The sequence below is a fragment of the Helianthus annuus genome, chromosome 13 (genome assembly GCF_002127325.2).
Source record: "Helianthus annuus cultivar XRQ/B chromosome 13, HanXRQr2.0-SUNRISE, whole genome shotgun sequence".
NCBI classification, from domain to species: domain Eukaryota; kingdom Viridiplantae; phylum Streptophyta; class Magnoliopsida; order Asterales; family Asteraceae; genus Helianthus; species Helianthus annuus.
In genome coordinates this window covers 155,406,087-155,423,836 of record NC_035445.2, presented here as the reverse complement: position 1 = coordinate 155,423,836, position 17,750 = coordinate 155,406,087, and positions in this window count along the sequence as shown.

Sequence of the window (17,750 nt, the reverse complement as noted above, 5' to 3'; positions counted from 1 at the left end):
TTCCTTTATTAATGTAATTCGTTGCAAATTCAACTAATAACGTATTCTAATATAGTTTAAAAAAACATGTTTAGAAAAACTTGAGATATTTATGAAACCAAAATTAAAATTTCCTGTGAGGAAGGAAAAGAGGATATTAAATATATTAAAACTGTTGTTTATGTACTTTTTATTATTGAAAACTAAATTTTCCTAACCCGAGATGTTCCCGGGTGATAGCCTAGTATATATATATATATATATATATATATACATATAGGGCCAGAATCATTTCAGAACCATAAATATTTATAGAACTACAGAATTCCTAATAAACAATCTTTTTATTTATATATTTTTATGTTTAGGATAATTTTATCATTTATTATGTGTATTTTTACGATACATGTTAAGAGTAATTTTATATTTTTTTATATGCAGTTTTATAATTACACATATGTAAACTAGTTTTTTTACATATATGTAATTATTTATGACACATATATATAATTTTGGCAACTAAACATATGTAAACTACTTTTAACATGTATGTAATCAAAGAAATACATATAATAGATGATAAAAAGATTCTAAATACAAAAACTTATATATAAAATGATTGTTTATTAGGAGTTCTGAAAGTTCTGTAGTTATTTAGAGTTCTAAAATGAACTCAACCCTATATATATATATATATATATATATATATATAGGGAGAGGATCATGAGAAACTAGATATAAATGAGAAAACTAGAAAACTAACTAAAATCCACTAAAGAGGAGGGGGAGTGAGACTTTTAATGAAGGAGGGGTAAAATTGGAAAAAAAATATATAACTTTTCAAACATTTCCCATTTCTCCATACATTATCATTTTAAAACAAAAATGGCACCATAAGATCACAAATTTTCTTATCTTTCATTCAAGTATATTCGAGCATATTTTTTATGACATAAAAAAAGATTTATGGTGTCATCTTGTTTTCAACACTATTATTATAGTAGTGCACATGTGCAATATAACATGTACTACAATTGCATTACATGCTTAAAATTAGCTTTTTGAGTCTAGTTTAGCTTTTAGGGTTAGTTTTTTTGGAGGTTTAGGATTAGGATTAGGTTTTTGGGTGTGGGGGGAGGGGGGTTTAGGTTTTTTTTTTTTTTTTTTTTTGGGGGGGGGGGTGGGGGGTTTAGGTTTTTTTCGAGTTTATTTTTAGGGTTTAGTTTTAGGTTTTTTTTGGGGGGGGGGGTGGGGGGTTTAGGTTTTTTTTTTTTTGGGGGGGGGGGTAGGCTTTTGGTGGGAGGGTGAATTTAGGTTTTTGGGGGGTGAGGGTGGGGGGGGGGTTTAGGTTTTTGGGGGTGTCGGTGGGCGGGTGGGTTAAGTGGTTTAGACTTTCCGTATTAGTGCACATGTGTAGTACAACAAATTTTTTTTTTTTTGAAATTTTTTTTCATACATAAAAAGTAGCGATTTTTCTTTAAAAAATTGTAGAAAAAAAAATTTGGTATTTTTTTAGGTTTTTTTAGTTAGTTTTTTTGGTTTTCTCATTTAAACTAGTTTTCTCATGATCCATCCTATATATATATATATATATATATATATATATATATATATATATATATATATATATATATATAGGGTAGGGTTCCAGCGTGAACAACCTCCCAAGCGTGAAGCGTGAACTGATCTGGACCATTGATTTCCTTTTTAGTTGTTAAGGGTATGATTGTAATTATATAAAAAATTAGATTTATATCATTATTTTAATAATTGAATTAAGTTACATCTTTCCTATTTTAAATTCATTATCCACAATATCTTTTACTTCATTTTTATTTTTGACATTTCACCACCAGAATTCGAATTATGATTTTTAAGATCCACGTAACCTTCATATTTCAACGGTGTACACATGTGTACTTGGGATTTTGAACAGTACACATGTGTACGTGTACTCAGCATGGTACATATGTGTAATTAGCTACATAATACATACATATAAACAAACAAAACTTGTAAAACTAGTTTATATTAAGCAAATAACAAGTTACATAATGTTTGGCAAACCAAAAAAAAAAACATACAATTACAAGTTCCAGTTTCGTGAAAACAATAAACGCAACATAATCGGAAAAATAAAAAAGACATAGTCTTTTACAACTATTCGCCGCGTTGTATGCTGAATCATCCTTATCGACCAAGCAAACAAACATACGTGAATCATCTTTATCGACCTCATACGTGAATCATCCTTATCGACCTTCCATCTCCACTTTTCTCGTTTACGACGTCTCCTATAATAACACAAAAAACTCAGCAATTAATACTTTGCATAATTCACAAAAAATATGTGATATCACAAAAACAAACGCTATACAGATGTGTACATCGCATTAAAAACAGAGCAAAATCAGAATACACATGTGTACATTGCCTTAAAAACATAGCAAAATCAGAATACCCATGTGTACAGCGCCTTAAAACCAGAGCAAAATCATAGTACACATGTGTACAGCGCCTTAAAAACAAGCAAAATCAGAATACACGTGTGTACAGCGCCTTAAGAACAGAGCAAAATAAAAGAAATACACGTGTGTACATTGCATTAACAACAACCTTCAGAACCTCATAACAATCTTCAAATTCTCAACCAAACAATAATAATTTTCAACATCAAAACAATGAAAAATTGCAAACTTTTTTTCTCAATAATCAAACTCATAAAAAATCTTCAGAACCTCAATCAAACAATAACAATAATAACTTTCAAACATCAAAAACAATAAAAATTTACAACCTTCATACCTTGTCGATACAAAGCAAGATCTAAATTACCATCCCTATCCCTATTACCATATTACCATCCAAAACCTATTAACAATAAAAAAAACAATAAAAAATCCCCATCCCTATCCCTATTACCATCCAAAACCACATCTTGAACTACAACAACAGCAAGATCTAAATTCGCTACAGAGCATCAAAATACACATAGATTGCGACTGCGAAAACCTAGACTACAATCAAGATCTAAATTCGCTACAGAGCATCAAAATATACAAATTAAACAATAGAAATCAACGATTACAATCAAGATCTAAAATATGTTGAATGAAATTGATAATAATAAGAGGAGATTAGAAGAGTTTACCTACAAAACGATCCGTTTTTTCTTTGATTCGGATATGAAAACGATCGGTTTTTTCTTCGATTCGGATCTGAAAAACCACCGTTGAAGCCTGATTTCATCGTCTACTTCATCATCGGCGACACTCTGTTTCATCATTGAGATGGAGAGACAAGAAAAATAGATCAATCGGTGGTGGTTTTGGGTGTTTTGGGCGACACTCTGTTTCATCATTGAGATGACCTGACCCAAACTAGTTGCAGATTTTGGGTGTATTTATTTAGAAGAAAAGAGAGTATTGAGGATGGTGGATACTTACGATTACGGCGGCGGTTCTTTGAAACGATCCGGCAAAGGTGAGAGAGAAAAATGGATCTTCAAGAAAGATTGAATATTGATTTATGAGATTGAACGTGATTTATGGAATAATTTAAAATGGAAATTACAGTTATACCCTTTTTCCTTTAATTAAATGATAACAATTAACCACATGTTTACTATCATGCCCCTAAAAATCAATGGCCCAGATCAGTTCACGCAGTTCAAGCCGGAGAAAATGTTCACGTTTGAACCTAATCCTATATATATATATATATATATATATATAAAGACCAGTTCAAATGAAAACCACCCGTAGTTGCGAGAACCGTAGGAACCAATATTAACCGATCAAAAGTGAACACCTCATTAAACATGTGTGTATAATTGAGAGGTATTTTTGTAAATTAACCAAACAGACATAAAGTATATCAGATCTCTTTTCTCTCTCTATCACACAAAGTCAGATATGTTTCTCTCTCTCTCATATCACGAAAATCGGCTCTCTCTCTCTCTCTCTTGCTCACTTACCGAACCCTAGGTGGTGGTGGTGGGTAGAGGTGGGGTGATGGTGTTGTGAAACTATGACGGGGGGCGGTGGTCTTGTGTCTGGTAGTGGTGGTGTGGGGCAGAGGTGGGTGACGGTGTTGGTGGTGGTGGCATTGGGGTTTGGTGGCGGCGTTGGGGTTTGGTGCTGACTTTCACCGATGGTGGTATTGGGTTGGTGACTCTCACCCTATCTCTCTCGCACCTTCTCTAATGCAACTTACTTGATGATTCCGGCGACCTGAGGTGACTTTCACTGATGTCCGGCGACCTGAGGTGACTTTTTGTTTCATCCCGGTGGTGCCGGCAACCTGAGGTATCTTTCACCGATGTCCGACGACCTGAGGTGACTTTCACCGATGTCCGGTAACTCACTTTGATGAGTCTGGCGGCCTGAGGCATCTTCGGGATTCAACCTTTGATTGTTGATTGTTTTTGCGACAGTGACCGATTGCATGTGGTTAGTTCTAAATTTTTGTCATCGGTGTTTTCCTTGGCAGTGATAGTTGAAAACATTTTTTCAGACAATCGATGAGGATGGCATGGCAAGGATGGTAGAGGGTAGGTTTTGATCTGCAACCCACTTTGCAGCCATGAATTTTGGAAACTTTGAGCCAAACCCTGGTTTTTCAAGATCTACGATGGTTTTGATTTTTGTTGTTGGTTTGTATATCTAGTCGATGATGATATGTAATGCCCAGATTTCACATTCCAAAATGTGATATTATCATATTATTATTTAACAAAAATCGGACATGACCCATTGGTATTATTATGAACAATTCCCTCTAAGACTAACTTTTAATAACTTAAAAATACGACACAGCGGAAAATATGAACCCAAAATTTCGTTCTTTATTAGACATAATACTTACAGGAAGGTTCAAATACAAAATGTCATACACTCGTTAAAAAGGGATTTACCACGTTCCATTATATTAATGCTTGAGGACCTATATTTGTCAAACTATGTGACCGATCCTTCCTGTACAACCCTCGCTCTTGACTCGGTCTTCAATCCTTCTTTTCTTCATAATGCTGCTAAGTCCACACCACCTGCATTCACCACATACATATGCATCGGTTAGATTTAATGACATCATTCCTAAACTAGACATACATAATCAATAGCCAGTCTACGTTCCTTCTTCCCATACTAATCCTCATGAATATGCTTTCCGTGTGCATTCGAGCATTCCAAAAACCCTTTAACCTTGAAAACGACATTAATAGAATACATGCATTCTCATTTCATACTCAAGACAATGGTTTAGTAACTTAACACTTCATTTTGTTCAAACTGTACAAACATATACACAGGTTTCGGTTGCTCATAAACAATGAATCTAACTTCAAACATAGGCATAAACACATATGTATATACGTAAACGTGAACCTCCATACATGATTACATACTCCCATACAACTTACAACTCCATTATAACACTTAAATCCTTCCTAAGTTTACTAAGGTATGCTAATTACAAGCTTCCATACAATTAAACCATGTACATACGACCTAGCAAGCCTTCTTGCTTCTAATCATAAACACCTATAAGTTTCAACCATTGGATGGTAATTTATTCCATAGGCATAAATGTGTAAATATAATTAAATAAACATAAACTTAGTTCGATCCCTTACCTTCTTACCCGCACATATTACTCGTGACCACGCTTCCTAAACGCCTCCTAATTGGGATTCTAGAGTATCTTGTGGGGATTCAAGGGCCCGCAACCTTCACGTTATTTAGAACTAGCATAAACATTGATTCGGTGGCCTCAAAAAGCATTTACAACCATTCCTACACACAAACAACAAATAATTGCCAGCAACAAGGTCTGTCGCGGGGCGCGGCAGCTTTGTCTGATCTTTCGCGGGGCGCCAGGGCTCCACCGTAAGCTACGGTGGTTACCGTAGCTTACGGTGACCCTCAAAACTTTTACGGTGGCCAGGGACTTCCTTACGGCAGTAAAGAAAAGACCAGCACCCACCGTAAGCTATGGTGGGCACCGTAAGCTACGTGGTGCCCAGTCCTGCATCCTATTTTATGGCAAAAACTCTCTTAACTTGTTCGTTTTGCATTCAAACCACCTGAAACTTAATCCTAATTATTCGCAAAGCTATTACTTACGTAACTAACTAAAAGTTCCTGCCCCGAGTCTCAAATCTATCCAAATTCTTTAACAATACATCATTTATGCACAATTATTCGACCCATTCATGACTTTATCAAGCAACTCATACGTTTACACTTAAAACTCACATAATGATAATGCTATAATATCTTTACACTAACCGGGTACATGAAATACCATCGTCATTACTTGCACAAACATTTCGTGATAAAGCATACCCTCATTTTGACCCATTCGGTCTTCTTAGCGAATACCACCTCTCTTAATAACCAAAACTTAAATAGACTTAGGTTGCCACGCTAGAGTGACTAGCATATAATCTTGCTAAAGTGGACTAGGAAGTGATTCGGAAATCACTTCCTTAATGTTCCCTACTTGATTATCAATAACAATAATGCATTTCAAATAATTTCTAATCTTTATCATACAATAGACTTTTTACTACTAAGGAGGGAGTTCGGAAGTTTACTTACCTCGTACGTCCAATTTTCATGTGGCTTCCATGTTTACCTTCGACCCAAAGCGCTTCCATAATCGTGTCCCTATTGACATGACTCCTATCCATACATGTCATCATAAATGTAACACGATTAGCTTACGAACATTCGTTCATTCGACTTTCAAATCACGCAATATTTGACTTTCGTTAGCTTATTAACGCATATAAGGAATGTGTGTCATCATACTTTATTACTACCGAACATAACACATCAGCTAGCGAGTTCATAACGCAATAGTTTCTGGCATACAATGTTTACCTTTTTAAGTTCATACCTATACATAAACCACTTTCATTTAACTATGCCGTTCACTTATATAACTATTGCATTCACATATAATTTGCATTCCATAAGGCTTTACATAAAAGACCAATTCCATAGTTTCTACATACAACACAAGACTTCTTAATTCATTCAAATTTATAATATTACCCATTCAAGCATTTAATCGAACACTTGGCGTGCATATAGCATTGTAAGCTCTATGTACAAGTATAGAATGCACAATCTCACTGGTAATCTTCATGAATCATATAATCAACTAAATGCATCTCACTTATTCATTCTACAACCTAACAACCTGTCTATAATTTGCACACAAACAATCACCCATCTGAATCTCTTGATTAATTCACTACTAGTTCACTATTCAACTAAACCAAATGGGTTTTTTATTCAAACTTTCAAACAAATCAGTATTATTCATAAAACATCCTCTATTTGATGATTCTAACTCACAAGCAAGTTCACTTTCATACTATCTCATGGATTAATCAAAACCCTTATCATCATCTAGCATAAATTCACAAAATTCGACTTACCCCATGATGGAAAACCCTTAGATAACTGAGGAATTGATCACATGCATTTGATTATCCATGAGATTTCTGCCTAATTTGATGAAATTGGTGAAACTAGGGTTTCACCTTGTTCTCCTGCCTCTGCTCGATCGCACAACACACACACACACACGCATATTTGTGTGTTTTTAATTTTTATTTTCTTTTAATGTTTCAAATTTTACCACTTTACATGTTTGGCCCTTCGAGAATACTATTTATATTAATATAACCAAAACTATCCTTACTTATTTATAATTAGGTTAAATTAAAACCTCATGGAATTTGGGGTGTTACATGATAAGTATTAACTTATCTGAGACATTTATGAGTCCTGATGTTGGTTTAGTTTGTTTGTTAAGATTCTGAAATATCGTAAACCCAAAATCGGGGTCGTTTGGAGTTGATACTGATGTTGTTGATTCGGATGTCTATAAGGATAAGTATTAACTTATCTGAGACATATATAAGTCCTGATTTTTGGTTGAGTTTGTTTGTTAAGATTCTGAAATTTCGTAAACCCGAAATTGCGGGTCATGGCGGAGTTGATTCTGTTGTCGATGATGACAAGCTAAGTAAAAAAATTTTAAAACTGGGGCGTAAAAAAATTTTAAAACCGGGGCGTAAAAAAGTTTAAAACCGGGGCGTGAAAAAAGTTTAAAAACGGGGGCGTAAAACATCTGCTTTGTAAAAAAATCGGTAAAAAATGTTTTTTTTTGTAAAAAAATCTAATTTGTAAACCTTAATAAAAAAGTAATTAAGACAAAAAGTAAAAGAAGACAATTAAGACAATAAGACAAAAACAACAATTTGAACAAAGTACCATTATGACAATAAAATATTAATAACCATAAAAGACAAAATCATTTTAATATGTGTTACACATCCTTTTAATCTCAACCATCAAACACAAAACATCAACGGTAGAAAAGTGGTTCCTACGGTTCTCGCAACTGTGGTGGTTTTCATTTTAACCCATCTCGCAACAAAAACATTGTCGAGTGCCTGATGTAAGTTTTGTTTACGCGCTGATGTAAATTTTGTTACGGTGATGATTTTTTTACACCTCATGTAAATTTGTGCATTTGACAATTTAAATTACTTTTTTCAAGATAAGTGATTTTTTTAAGATTTTTGAGATTTTTTTTTTTGGAAAAACCTTTTTGAAGGCCTAGTTCTTATGGTTCTCACAACTCATGGTGGTTCTCATTTTATCCTAACCATATATATAAATATATATGTATGTGTGTTTGTGTGTGTGTATATATAGAAACGGAATTAGGAGAAAACGCTTCAAAGTGTGAAAACGGTGAGAACGATTCTCAGCCACAAGATCTTAGTGGTTTGTGTCTGAGATTGATGCGAATGTGTTTTTGTAAATATTAGGGGCATTAGAACTATCAAGAGGGGTAAAATATGATGAACCCAACAACGATGTACATGCTAATCAGACGCCATTCCCCCTCAATATTTAAACTTCCATAACTATTTTATATGTGATCATTTAAAAAAAAAATTACACCATCTGGCGTTTTCTTATCTTCCAATGAGTATACTATTGATATATACTTTTCGAAAAAAAATAAACTGAGTTTTTTATGGCGTTTTCATCTTTATGTTTTTATGGCGTTTATAACTGGGTTTTTATGGTGTTTTTCTAAAGCGAGTGTTTTTTTTTTTGCGTTTTCAACTAGGTTTTTATGGTGTTTTTTCTGAACTATGTGTTTTTATGACGTTTTCAACTGGGTTTTTCATGGTGTTTTTTTTGAAATGTGTGTTTTATGTCGTTTTCAACTAGGTATTTTATGACTTTTTTCTGAACTGTGTTTTTATGGCGTTTATATTTGTACACCCTGTTCATGTAATTCTTTTATTTCAAAAGTATAGCAATAGTATACTTGTTGAAAATACGATGAAACACTCGATTTTATGGTGCAATTTAATAAAAAAGTTACTGTATAAAAAGTTACTGGAGATGTAAAAAAATGATGGAATATGCATGTGACTTGCATGTGCATGGTTTTTGGCATGTGAGTTGCATGTGCATTGGTTTTTTTGACAATATTACCCTCAGTGTACGTTAGCACCAACGTTGCATGTCAAGACCAAAATCGTTCTCACCATTTTCACACTTTTAGGCGTTTTCTCTAGATCTGGAGAAAATGGTGGAAAGTGTGAAAACGGTGAGAACGGATCCTACATCGACACATGGCGCACGCTAGTCAGAAACTCAATTTTATGGCATTAAGTTTTGGATCTGATAAACAAAGGATTCAATGTAAATATCATGGCATTCATGGCGTTCCTAAAGTCATTACATTCATTTATAAAATTTCTCAAACATTACAATGAAAACGAAACAAAACAAAACAAATGAAATCAATACTCTTCACTGAATGGGATTACATCAGAGATGTACCCTTCGCTTTGTTCATCACTTTCCTCATATTCGTCATCATCAACTACATTGGCGTTTAACGCTATCAACTGGTTCAGCCTAAAAGACATCGCAGATTTAAACATAATCACATTTTTGGTTGTGATAACGGGTGAAGGTGTTAAAGTACAAAGTTGTTCAAGAAGGCTGGCGTTCTCTATGTTCACCACTTCATCCATTGTTAAGGAATTTTCATCTTTGTTGCTATAAGTCACTCTCACCATCTTAAATTTATCATTCAAACTCCAACCGGTAATGGTTGGTAGCTTAAAAACATCATCATCATCCTCTTGAAATCTTCTTTTTAACATTCTTATTACTGTTTCAGGTTTTTCACACTGGTTTGCCATTGGAACACACAGGGTAAGAATATCCCTTTGGACTACCTCATCCATGCCATGTATGGCGTTGATGGTCTTGACCTTCACCATTCTTCTGTTTGAGAACTTTAGAATGAAACGATTATCTAATCTATCGAACCTCATGCAATAACAATAGCCATCTTAACTTAACTTGTATGGCGTTTTACACACTTTTGTGGTGTGGATGGTTGTTATAGTGATATACTTTTGTATATTGTTTGCTTTTTCTAAATAATATTTTTTTGGCACGATATCGATTAGGATTATATTATTTTGGCGCCAAATTTGTAATACTTTTTGTAAACACAACTTTCTAAAATTTTATCTATTTATAGACTGTAGAGATACAAACACTGAATAAGGCTTTTGAGATATGATGTATCTAACATTTTTTGGCGTTTATATGTTTATCCTTTTTTGGCGTGTCATGTAGGATACAGACCTACATTAGCCTTCATCTTCATCTATTTCATGTGGCTTCAAAATGGTGCTCTCTTGCAGCATCCTATCTAAGTCTGGTGTTTTATTTTCAACACCCTTCTCCTATATATACATCTGCCCTCTTTGGCGTTTTGCTTGATGTTGGTGTAAGTAGATCAAAAGAAGGTATATCTAATCTTTCTTTCTCCCTAACATTGGCGTGTTCACTTTCTGGTTTTTTTGGTGTAATTTCTTCTTCAAGCCTTTGCATGAGAGTCTTCCTACCTTGCTCACTTTCATACATACTGCACCCTATTGGTCAACACCCTTAGTCCCAATCTCCCCTTTAGTTTTTCCAGCTCAGATATGAAAGCATCACTAAACTGTTTCTCGTTGACAAGCTCGTTTGGCGTTTTGTCAAAGTCTGGAACAATTGTGTTTTCAAGTTCAACGCTGAAGGCTTCATTGTATTGTGTTACTGTTAGTGGGATATGAGGTTCTGGATTTTTGTTTTGGTCATCCAATGGCGTTTTATGAAATATATGGAACTTTTCCTCTCCTCACCAGGTTGCATGTGCTTTTTAATTTATAGCTTTAACCATATCTTCCACCATCTTTAGGCAAGCACAACCTATTTTCTCTTCAATCATTTATTCTAGACCTTTTCTTGGCAGTTCCAAAACCTCATTCTTACTCCTTTTAACTAATCTTTCACCATTATATTTGATAATGTGATACTCCAGCCTTTTGAAATCATAATCCCAGCTTTTAATATCATTCTGATTCACATCTTCATCTGTGGTGTTTTCATTTGACCATACATATTCAACACCACCTGCAATTTCATCTCCACCTTCACCTCTATGACAGGCTTCAGCCTTAAGTGCAGACTCGCATGCAGCTCCACCTTCAACAGACATGGCGTTTCATCCTCTTTTTCACCTTCCCTTGCAACTTCACTTGCAATTTTACCTTCAACAGATATGGCGTTTTGGTCAATGTTATTCTCATCATTGTTATCACCTTCACATGCAGCCTCAGTTGTATCCCCGTTAATTCGAAAACAGGCCTCACATCACTCCCAAACCCTAATCATCTTAAACGAGATGAACTTCTTTTCTCCTTAACCCTCCACTTGGTGCACTTGTATGCAAAGTGTTCATAAATCATATATTAACATACTCATAATAAATGAATTCACCATTGTCTTTGTTCATTTGGCCCGAATCTCTTCCACATCCTTTTTTTCCTTTATTAAAACCTCATCCTTGACCCTACCACAACTGTGATTGCAATGACCTCGTCCCTTTCCATAATGCCAATTCTAATGATCATCGACCCTTTGGTTGTTTAAACTTGCCATTTAAAGCTTATCGATCTTGATTATGTTATGTTCTTCATGACTTTTGATTAGTCGTTCTTCAAATGCTTTTATTATACCTATGATTTTCTTAAAATTCTTTAAGACATTAACCACGACTTTTAAACAAGGCTACCATGCTACTCAGCTTACCTGTAAACTCATTAGTAGTTACGTCATTATTTATCTTTAGCGCCTCAACTCACTCCTCAAGTAGTAGTTGCGTCCTTATTTAGCGCCTCAACTCACTCCTCAAGGTTTGTAAACGTGCTATCTAAACTCGATCGACTCCTTAGTATGATAAGTCGTGGTCTAGGTTATAAAAGGTTGTTGGTCGATTGTTTTGGTATAATTTTCTGTGATTTCGATTTCTTAATGAAAGTGTCAAACACCAATCTGTTCATCTCCTATTTTTCAATGGCCCTAACTATCTGCACACCCAGTTTGCCTATCTGCACACTTAGGGTTTACATACGCTGCGTATTGGTCAATACGCAGCGTATAGGGTTACCTCAATACGCTGCGTATAGAGCTATACTAAGCGTATATAAACCATGGATTTCAGAGCCTTATCAGCAATCATTGCACAGAAAACAAGGGTTATATACGCTGCATATAGGTCTATACGTAGCGTATATAAACCATTAGATTTTTTTGGGTCATTTTGTGTAACACCTCGAAAATTTCCGTCCAATAATGTATTGACACGTGTCATAAAGTTCCGGTATGTGAAAACAAACTTTAGAGGGACTAAAATCGACAAAAGGTGAAAACTATGGAACGTAAGGATCCAAAGTGTCAACAATGGATAAATAGACTCTATGATAACCTTACATAATGTTCATAACCTTAAACGGATGGTTCATGGATCATACGAAGCGGAAATTGCACAAAAGTGAGGAATTACAAACTATAGGGGCTAAAAGTGTCAGCATGTTGAATTTATACCTCTGAGTGAACTTTTGGCAGACCCGAAGCATTGTAATGCTAAAATATACTCACTAGAATATGTGGTAAAAATTTCATGAAGTTTCGTTAACGTATGAGAAAGTTATGGCCAAAACCGTACTTGAGGGGTTAAAAGCGTCAACGTCGAATTTCATGGCTTTTCGGTTGAGCGCAAAGTTATCCGAGGACATTACCATGTTGGTAAATGTCCCAAGGTTCTTAGAAACCAAGTTTGGGGGTTTACGAGTCAAAATAAGTAGCCGAAACATCGCGTGCAAGGACAGGGACCAAAGCTGCCAAGTTTGAAAGAAGTTTGACAGCAACAGACCTCAGGCGACCCGCCTGGACAGACCCAAGCGGGCCGCGTGACCCTATCAGGTGCAGAATTCGCGAAAATGGGTATTTTGGGTCCGAATTTGAAGTGCAATACAGCTTGCTTCACCTCCCTTTTGCTCCAATAAGAATGCTTGCATGCCTAGGCTACTGGGAGCTCTCTATATCATCTGAATTCCACCTTAAATCAGATCATTTCATCAATTCTTGAGCACTTGTGATAGTAACAAGAACAAAGCAACTTGCAAGAACTCTCAAGGCAACTTCTGGAGCATTTCTGAACGACAAGGCAGCCTCTTAGTGTTAACTAAGCTTCATTAAGACCTTTGTAAGCCTTTATATCATTCTATAATTCGTTCTAGCATAGATTAATTGTTAAAAGTCAAACCGTTGTTCTTATAATTTGACTTTTCGATTAAACGAGTTTGGCTCTGTCATTTCTCAAATTGAAACCACTGATATGTTGGTATTTATGTGGGAAACAAACCCTCATAAGGGTATTCTCTGATTCCCACTCTAAGCATGCTATTTGTCGAGTCAAAGTTGTTTCTAAAAAGTCAACAGAAATCGTTTTTGCGAAAAATAGCTTAAATGGTAATGTAGATGACATGCAATCAGTTTGATCATCAAAAAATAAATTATAATGAATATAAGTATGTGTTTCATCATAATAAACTCGACAATCTTTAGTATATATACGAATCGGAACCGAAAGTCTTGTAAAACGACTTTTTCGTAGACTATCGATTCGGATCCGTGCATGCATGTTTGAGATCTGTATTGGAGCCTATTTTTGACCATTTTTATTTTGGTTAAACTTTCTGGAATTTTCGATACTTGAGTCTATGCTTAGCCGATTCATTTGCATGTTTCCGATTTATGCTTAAAGTTGACTATTTTGCCCTTTTTGATATAAAACGTGATTTTTGGAAAAGTGATAGAGTAGAAATCTTTATTTCTAATATATAAACTTGCACCGAAAATTTGAGACCAGTTGGTGGTCCAGATTTTGAGTTATGGCCGATAGCGTAAAACTAAAGCTTTATGTTTAATAAACGACGCATTTCGCGTATAACCCATTTCAGGCCACGTTTTGATATAAAACTTTTTACCCACTGATGTTATATAATATTTTGGGATTTTTGATGATTTTTATTTAATTTTTGGCTGATCGGATCATACGTCGCTAAGTCGATTCGGTTAATGCCGGTTTTGACCGTTTAAGCCATAAAATGAGTTTTATACATTCTTTTGACTCCAAACCTTTTTCTACTAATTTTATATGTTAAATAAATTATTTTGAGCATTCTGGAAATATAAAAATCTCAGCTTTCTTTTAAAAACCCGGAAACGGCTCTAAATCGCATTTTTAGCGTTTTTAGCGCATAGTAAGCGTTATACTCATTTTAAACATATAAGACTCATACCTACTGATGTATTTAGTATATTTTCATATAATAACAGTAAGTATAAATGTTTTAACTCAGATTTCCAGTTTTGGCATTTTTAGCCCTTGTGGAATTACTAAAATACCCCTACGGTGCATAGTTTGATTTTAAATGATAAGTTTTGTATACGGGTCATACTCTACTGTTATAATATATCAAATGAAGTATATTTACTGTATAAATCAGACCCGTAACTCAGATTTCCAATTTGACTCTTTTATAATCTTTTAAATGACCAAAATGCCCTTATAAGGCATAAATTGAGTTTAAATTCAATCGGGGCATAATAGAACATAACTTACTGATATTATATTATATTTAAAGCATATTATCTCAGGGAACTTGCATTTGACTCTTTTGGCTACCCGTAACGCCCTTTTTGCGTTCGGTTCGGTTTACGTAACTAGTTTGCGTAAATTGACCGAAACGGGTCAAACGTTATCATTTTTATCTCAAAATCCAGAATGTATTTAGTATACCCATATTATACAAGTATTCAAACTTGTCGGGTCTAAATCACATTCTATCCGGTCTTTCGTTTAATCGTGCGCTGGTACCGTATCGTCCTTAAAACTAACCGGTCTAAGCTAAAGCTTAAATAAAAGACCCGTTAGGAATCTAATAGGTTATTATAAACCTTTGTTCCAGATTAGGAGGCCCAGTAAAAGCTACCTACACTTACCAATTGTGATTCATACTTGCTCAGGTAAATACATTTTGACTTATTTTCCCTATACGGGCTTGGGGTACGGTATATAGAATACCGCTTGATCGAGCGCACAAATCCTGCGCCCTTGGGTGTCCAGTCTTGAATAGTTTGTGTGACTCGTTTAAACAGTCTTGTTTAACTTTAAGGGTTTGGGGGGTTATTGACCGTGTCCCGGATATCCTTGGCATTATCTTACGAGATGGCCACGACCAGAGCACGGGGTGTAGGCGTACACCCGACGTGTATAACTCTTTAATGTGGTGTGTGTGACAACCCGAACTCCCGAGGTCAGTAATGTGATTTATCAAATTCTAATTCCCCGTTATTCGTTCCTCTTAATTATGGTTAAACGTGTGATGCTAGTATTCTGATCTATTATAATTTATTTTTCGTACCTTTCGTGTTTGGGTCGCGTCTTGGTATACTTTTAGTTATAGGTGGATCACGTTTACTTCATAAACACGACTCATACACACGCATTATCTTAGAAAGTATCAATTGAGCCCAACAGTAACTAAAACCCACACTTGGCCCATTTGGGTATTGTAGAGCCCAACAGCAAGATGATGTACGGCTGGGCCTTGTAGAGCCCATGTGGGTATTGATTTGAGACCGGCCTATAGGGCTTATATACATCTGCATTGAGTCTAAATTATTCACGTTCTTGAGTTGAATAAATCATATTCCAAACCCTAGTTGTACACGGCAGTTGTGAAGGTTACCCCATTCCCCAGTCGCAACATCATCTTGCTCAACCAAGGCTTACGGTTAGTGAACTCAGCCATGTTTGTCTAGTGTTTAATTGCCTGATTTGTTATATGCGGGTTAGAGTTTAGTTGTGTTTTGCTTAACGTCCGATGTGTAGCCTGTTACGTATTAACTAAATTAAACGATTGGTATGATAACCGAGATTATTGTTGATGATTACTCGAACACACGTTACGGGCCGAACAGTAACTAGAAACCGATTGATGTATAAATTTTTATAGAGATCATGCTGGTAAAATTACGTATGATGAAAACCAGGTTATTTGTAAAGTAAATTGCATGATTCATATAGAATGTGCTTGACGACTATTGAATGCTTTGGGGTTGCTTGTTCATGAATTGACTGAATAATTATGTGCCTTTAGGGTTGCTTACGGGTGATAAATTCTGTACACATGCACATGCCATTCGTTAAGTAGAGTATGGTTGATCTAAATTGTGTTGCGTATGATATGATGAACTGAGTATATATGAGAAATTGTAAGTATCTTGTTGTGTAGTTGAATTGTTTGTGATGTAATGAAAGCTGCTGGGAATATTGAAAGGGTTCACGGCTGAACTTTATGATCATGGGGCTGATACATTAGTTGAATTATTACAACAGTGAACTGGAACAAATCAAAAAGAAGGGGACATAGGGCCGATAGTTTGTATGCAGACCCCAGCTAGTAGAATGGATACAAAAGTTTAACTATTTCATTTATAAATCTTGGTTTGGGCTTGTGGGTTAGATAGTTGGTAATAGGGGATCATATACATTCACGTATTGGGCCGGTTTGAGTGGGACTCTTCTTGGGATGTCATGAACACTTAGAAGGACCCTAGGCCTGATAACTCATAAGTAAAACAAGTGATTGGGCCAACACTATTGGGCCGAATCAATAGTCAAAAGGATGGCCGCATAAGGAATGGATCGGCTGGACAGTATATGCTTTAATGTGTTAAGTTATTGTGTCATTTCATGTAATATCTTGAACTATTTAAGTGTGTAAAGTTGGGTGATACTTAGCATATACGAATAAACTGTCATGACATGAGTCACATGTGTGCAATTTAAGAACCAAGAATATGTTGATGTGAGTTTTGCATACGTTTAAATTGTTGTACGCTGGGTATACGTAAACTGACTATAAATGGTAACCTTATAGGACGTGTTGATTATTGAATAACAAGTAACAAGTTCTACCGGGCAACCAAAGGTGAGTTCACTACATTCGAGCATGCGTCCCAGTGGTTGGGGACAGTCAGTGGGTATTCCATGGGGGAATAGGGTTTTGGGTAAAAGAAACGAGTATATTGGTTAATGATCTCACCTATCATCTTTTGTAAGTCCCTCATCGGGTATTAGTTAGTAGCGCTACTTAGGTTTGGCACCCTCACACCGCTCCTGTAGAGGACGGAGGTGAACTAATGACCCAGTCTGGCCCAGTACTAGATAGGAGTACGTGGGAAGGGCAGTCGTGTATTTCAAGAGCCGTCATTGTTCGGAAATGAGATATTAACAATATTACTTGCATT